A 6,776-nucleotide genomic window follows, 5' to 3' on the forward strand; every position below is an offset into this window, starting at 1 on the left:
ATTAAAAGGAGAGGAAGAATTTGGCCGACCAATCAATGGAAAATATTTAAAGAAATATTAACCTAGCGTTTGGATCAATACTTAATAAATGATCTGTTTGGTCGATAGCTTTAATAGCCGATATTGAAAAGATATCGCCTCTAGTGCAAAAGATGAACCCAAAGGAGTAAAAGCCGATATGATGTGTATCGCCTATAGAAGCGAAGCAAACACAAACAAAATGATGGGTATGAAGCACGAAACAATGGGAAACCACTCAAGGCGAGGAAGTTATTTGCTAAACATCACCTATTACAAGCTATGGGCCAGAAAACACTTTGCCTACTATATCATCGGCTAGAGTATTGAAAGCTATAGAGTCGGCGGCGTTCATAAAATCTTCAACCAAGCGCTAATGTTCCCCAGGGTGCACTGTGTCTGGAAAACCATGAGGAAGAAGCCAAAGATTATGGCCCGAATGGGCTTGTGCAGCAGCTAACGCCATGACAGCGCCATCATGAACGCCATGAAGGGCGACCTCCCTGACACGATTCAGGATGTCATGCAAGCGAACCACCGAAATGGCGCCCCTAGCATTGACAAATCCCGCCACATGATCCACAGCTGATCGAAGACTCTCTAGCTGAGTAGTTAGATCTAAAATATTCAAGGAAAGAGTGATAAAAAATCTTGAGGGTAAAATCAAGAAGAAACAGAGAAATAATGGCAGACATGTCACCCATGATTCTAGCTTCAGCCCTAGCCAACCTTTCCCTCACTAGACCGACCTCGGGGGGAGATCGGTCTTCAATCATGGACAAAGCCGATTCCGCTAGGGAGAGGTAGTTGGCAAGATACTGGTCAGCCTGATCGATGGAGGTCAGCAGATCGTCATTACTGATCTGTTGCCTTGGGTGATGAGGAAGCTGGCAATGGATTGGTGCCAAAGATGACCCCGAGGGCTGGGTGGAGTTGGCCCTTCAGTCCGAAGCGATGGGAGCGCCCCAAGATGCGTCGTCTTGATGACGAAGGCATTGGCATGATGATGTGGATCCATTGAGGGCTTCTTCAGTAGACCTCTTGTTGTTCTCCATGACCTCAAACCTACGGAAAGGCAGAGGATGTACTGAAGATGAAGAGGGGTTGAGACGAAGAGGGTTGTTCTTGGATTCATGGCCATAGCCCGTATATATAGCCTGGGAAAGCGAAAGATAGGTTTCGATGAAGGTGTGAAATTGAAATTGGAAATGGAAACGGATCAACACTCCAGAAATTCAGGGGACAGATAATGAAGAGATAACAGACTCAAATTTATTACTTCCCCAGATTACAAAATATCATGGGGTGGATACATTGACCAGAGATTAACCCACCAGAACTTTTTTGGATTGAAGGGAGTCTAGATTTCCACAAGGCTGACACTCATTGTGAACTAAGTCACATTGGCTCATCAATAAATTATACTAGAGAAGAATAAAGTTCGCCTGCCTAACATATGCTCAACAGATTTCTCGATAAATTGAGGAACTTTGGGAAAGAAGCCTAAGGTTGTCCCAATGGGCGTTTGGAGGAGCAACAAGGGGAAGATGATCACACCTTCTAGCTCTTGCAAACACTAGAATAGCCTTGTGAGCATGGAGAGAAGACTTAGGTGATATCACAAGAATTCTTCTAACCACAATGGCTGGTCTTCTTGCCCAACAAGGTGCTAGAATAAGTGATACAATCACCCTATGCACAAGAATTCTTCTAGCTGCTTGAAATCTTCATAAAATAGACCATGGAGGGTCCAGCGGAACCGAGAGCACTTGAGGGAACAGATGGAAGAAAAACATGGCTGAAATGTTGAGTTGCTCTCACCAGGGTTGGATAGGCATTTATAGCCGGCCTGGAAAGATAAATCCAAGTGCCTGTGAAGCAGTGATGCCCTTGTAAAAGTTTTCAAGCATAGGCTCATGAGTTGACGCAAGCGGCGATGAACAGTGGACCCCAGATCAAGGTTCTCGACCCATGACTATGGACCAATCAGGGATACAGACATGATAATTTTAGAATAAAATTACTTTTATCCCAAAATTGGGGGGCATGTGTTTACACCAAAATTTAGAAGAAGATGTTACAAGGACTCAAGATCATGTCACCAAGGAATCAATTACGTGTAGATCGGAACCAGTTGATTCGGATGCAGAAACTGGAATCGGCTTTCCTCAAATAACGCCAACGAATAATAACGAAGGCTACGTTCAGCGCCAGGATGAAACATGCCGGACTCTACAAAAAGGGAAAGATTAGAATCCAAGTTATCTTGAATTCGGAATGTTTTCTCTAGGGTCAAAAATTATAATGAGTCATGCTTAGATAGGAGTCATGCACAGGGTCCGGATATAAATACCAAACCCCGGCTATTGTAAAAGAATCAATCCAAATACAAGTCAATTACTTTTTCGGCTTTGGCCACCCCTTAGGAGTAGGAGTAGAGTAGATCTCGGCGAGTTCTTCAACGAGTATGGCTGCATAGATCCGGTTGACCTCCACTACTTGTCTGTAAGTACCATCATGGTTTATACCTCTGTTCGTATGGCTGCATCGATCTGGTCGACCCCCACTGCGGCTCTGGTATAAGCTAGTTATCGACTCTTGTTTAATTCAAGTATGGCCTGTGTGATTCTGCCTCACACCCCACTGCTTGAATTAAATCAAGGTCAAGTTATCGGCTCTACCTTAGAATGGCAGTCTTTGGTAGATTCATTAAGTTACCGATATTGCTTATTGCTTTCATTATTTATCTAATTACAGCAATATCACTCTGCCCGATTGAGATTGATTTAGATCGGCCTTATATCTTATTTGACCCATCGTTTGCTAACCTAAAACTGATCTAATCTACACCTTAAACGATGAGTTATGTTTTATCGGCTATTTTACATCAATCTTAATCATGCATAACATGTGGTTAAGGCATGTTGCGTCTTGAGTAGATCTATTGGCTAGCGAGAACCGTTCCACGGCCCATTATCATGGCCTATGTGATTCTGCCTCACACCCCACTGTTAGCACCATGGAGTGGGGATCGTTATTTAGTAGATCTATTCCTGGTAAGGCATGACTTTAACTGTGCATTATGCCTGAATCGGCTGTTTTAGCTGATATCGAGCGCTTTCACGAATAGTTCGCATCACGAGACCGTTGAAGTAAAGATAGGTTGAAAGATATGTTAGCCCCATGATCTTATTATTGTATTACAGCCTGCATGATTCTTCCTCATGCCCCACTGATATTAGTAATGAGTTAGGGTCATCGAGTCCATTGTTATTTCTAGGGCCTACATGATTCTGCCTCATGCCCCACTGGTCATGATGATAGATGAGATCTAACATGTTCATTAGATTTATCTTTGTTAAACGGTTAAGTGGTGTTGAATTGTTTCTTTATATAAAAAGGGGTTTGGTTACTTATAATCATTGGCTCAGCACAAACCGATCATTATTCACATCTTATTGCCATTGATTAATATCTATTTGATTAATGATATTTATCCTGAATGATAACCGATTCTTCTTACACAACCCCATGAGCTTTAACTGATTTATTCTCATGAATATACTAGAATTGACTATTTAGTAGATCTCCTTTAATATCGGCTCTCATAGCCGCACATTCGGGACTGTGTGGCAACACCGGCATGTTCCACCCTTAATTACTGATGAACTTTCTCTCCTTGTCAATTGCAGGGTTAAATTGACTGGCACGTCTTGGGAGGATTGCGTAGGATCGACCATCCCTGCGCTGAAGCTAGGTAGATCTGCTCCATCGAGCGGACCCTTCCAGCTTGCTGCGTGTGCCCTCGGCACGGGACAAAAATTCTATGTCGACACCACTGGGGTGTTGGTTTCTTGCAGTCCAACCAATTTTACTCAGAGCTTGCTCCCGCAAACCTAGCTTCTCGGTCTCAACATGAGAGGGGGTCGGGCATAGAGAAATGTTTTCCAGGCGAACATACTCTTAGACGTGGACTGACTCTTTACGTAGTTAAGGCCAAAAAGCCCAGGGTATAGAAAAAACTCTGATCACACTGGTGAGCAAAGGCACCATTGCCGCCGAGGCGTAGGTTTCTCGTAGTATGACCAGTTTTACTCAGCGTTTATTTCCACGAACTTCACTTCTGGGTCTTAACATGAGAAAGGGTTGGGCGTAGATAATGTCTATCGGACAGATACGCTCTTCTTAGCCCCTAAGTGAGGCTCGACCCCTCGTTGTTGCTGGGGTTGGGTGTCACTAAAGATCGGGTAGTTTGAAAGTGAAACTGATAAGAGGAAACATGTGTTTATTAAAGGTAAAAGCAACATAGCTGCTTGATGTTCCAAGCATTAACAAAGACCTCACTATTGATGGTCTTGAGCTTGTAGGTGCCTAGTCGGAGCACCTCTACAATGATGTACAGTCCCTCCCATGGTGGGGAGAGCTTGTGGCATTCCTTGTTGCTCTAGACGAGATGGAGCACCAGGTCTCTGATGTTGAAGGCCCAATCCTGCACTCGACGACTGTGGTACCAGTGCAACGCTTGCTAGTACTTGGCTGAGCGGAGGCTGGCAACATCACACACTTCATGCAGCTAGTCCATGGCATCCTCGAGGGATGCCTTGGCTCCCTATTCATCATATGCCCTGACCCTTGGTGCTCCATAGTTGAGGTCGGCCGGGTGGATAGCTTTAGAGCCATAGACCATGAAGAATGGTGTGTAGCCGGTAGCTCGGCTAGGGGTCGTCCTCAGGCTCCAGAGCACTGTGGGAAGTTCTATGACCCATTGTGTGCCAAACTTGTTCAACCGGTTGAAGATCCTAGGCTTGAGGCCTTGTAGGACCATGCTATTTGCGCGCTCAACTTGCTTGTTCATGGTATTCATCACAGAATTAGAGGAACTTCTTTCCGGTGAACAGCGTGCCATTGTCCATGATGATGGAGTTTGGGACTTCAAAGCGATGGATGATGTCGAGGAAGAATAGCATGGCTTGCTCAGACTTGATCGCGGAGATCATCCGAGTCTCTATCCACTTTGTAAAATTGTCTACGGTGACAAGCAAGTGGGTATAGCACCTGGGCGCCCTTTTGAGAGGTCCGACCAGATCGAGCCCCCAGACCATGAATGACCACGTGATGGGGATCATTTGGAGTGCTTGGGCCGGTAGGTGGGTCTACCAAGCATAGTACTGACACCCTTTGTAGGTGCGCATGATATGCTCAGCGTCGGCCAATAGAAGCCCTGTCAGAACGCATTTTCGACCAGGGTTCTAGGCGTGGCATGATGACCGCAAACCCCATCATGGATGTCACTCTACAACTACTTCCCTTGTTCGATGGGGATGCAGCACTGTAGGATCCTGGTGTAGCTTCACTTGTAGTGTTCGCCCTTAATAAGGACAAAAGACTTGGCGTGAAGAGCGAGCCGCTGAGCCTCTGTCTTGTTTATCGGCAGTGCCTCATGGAGGAGGTAGTCGAGGTAAGGCATCCTTCAGTCGACCAGAGGGTCAGGCTCTATCGCTGGATCCTCGTCGAGCCCTATGGCCTTGGGATTGGATGGAGCCGATGGCTGGTTAGCCCCTGAGCCTAGGGCAGGCGGCCTATCACTGGCTTGTTTTGGCTCCTCATAGCAGATAGAGGGCTTGTGCTGGTCGCTGGCTAAGACACCCATTGGCACTAGCTCTCGACCGGACGCTACCTTCACCAGCACGTTGGCTGCCTCGTTGAGACACCTTAGGATGTGGTTGAGCTCGAGGCTATCAAACTTGTCCTCCAGCTGGCGGACTTCTTGGTAGTATGCAGCCATCTTGGCATCGTGGCAGCTCGACTCCTTCATGACTTGGTCGATGACCAGCTAGGAGTCGCCCTAGATGTTGAGGCATCGAATACCGAGCTCGATGGCGATGCACAGGCCATTGATGAGCTCCTCATATTTGGCCACATTGTTGGAGGAGGGGAAATAGATGCGGACCATGTACCTCATGCGTACCCTGAGGGGCAAAATGAAGACCAGCCCTACGCAGGCACCTTTCTTCATCAGCGATCCATCTAAGTACATCATCCAGTACTCTTGGTTGACGATCCCCGGTGGCATTTGGACATTGGTCCACTCCGCAACGAAATCAGCCAACACCTGGGACTTGATGGCCATCCGAGAGGCATACAAAATGCCTTGACCCATTAGCTTGAGTGCCCACTTCGTGATTCTTCCCATGGCATCCTAGTTTTGGACAACCTCGCCAAGGGGGAAGGACATCACGACCGTCACCGGATGTGACTCGAAGTAGTGGCATAGCTTCCTCTTGGCGATGAGGATGGCGTACAAGAGCTTCTGGATTTGGGGGTAGTGGGTCTTGGAATTGGATAGGACCTCGCTAATGAAGTATATGGGGCACTGTACTTTGATGGTGTACCCCTCTTCTCCTAGCTCCACCAGTACGGCGGCACTAACCACTTGCATGGTGGCCGCAATGTAGAGTAGAAGTGGTTCTCCGTCGGTTGGAGGAACCAAGATCGGGGCCTTCGTCAAAAGCTGCTTGACCATGTCAAGTGCCTCTTGGGCCTTGGATGTTCATTCGAAGCGGTCGGCCTTCTTTAGAAGCCGATAAAGGGGAGACCTCGTTCATTGAGGCATGAGATGAAATGGCTGAGTATGGCGAGGCACCCTGTAACTCACTGTACCCCCTTTATGTTCTGAATCGGGCCCATCCTTGTAATGGCCGAGATCTTCTCCGGGTTGGCTTCAATGGCATGCTCGGAGATGATGAAACCAAGCAACA

The sequence above is a fragment of the Miscanthus floridulus genome, chromosome 17 (genome assembly GCF_019320115.1).
Source record: "Miscanthus floridulus cultivar M001 chromosome 17, ASM1932011v1, whole genome shotgun sequence".
In the NCBI taxonomy this organism is placed as follows: domain Eukaryota; kingdom Viridiplantae; phylum Streptophyta; class Magnoliopsida; order Poales; family Poaceae; genus Miscanthus; species Miscanthus floridulus.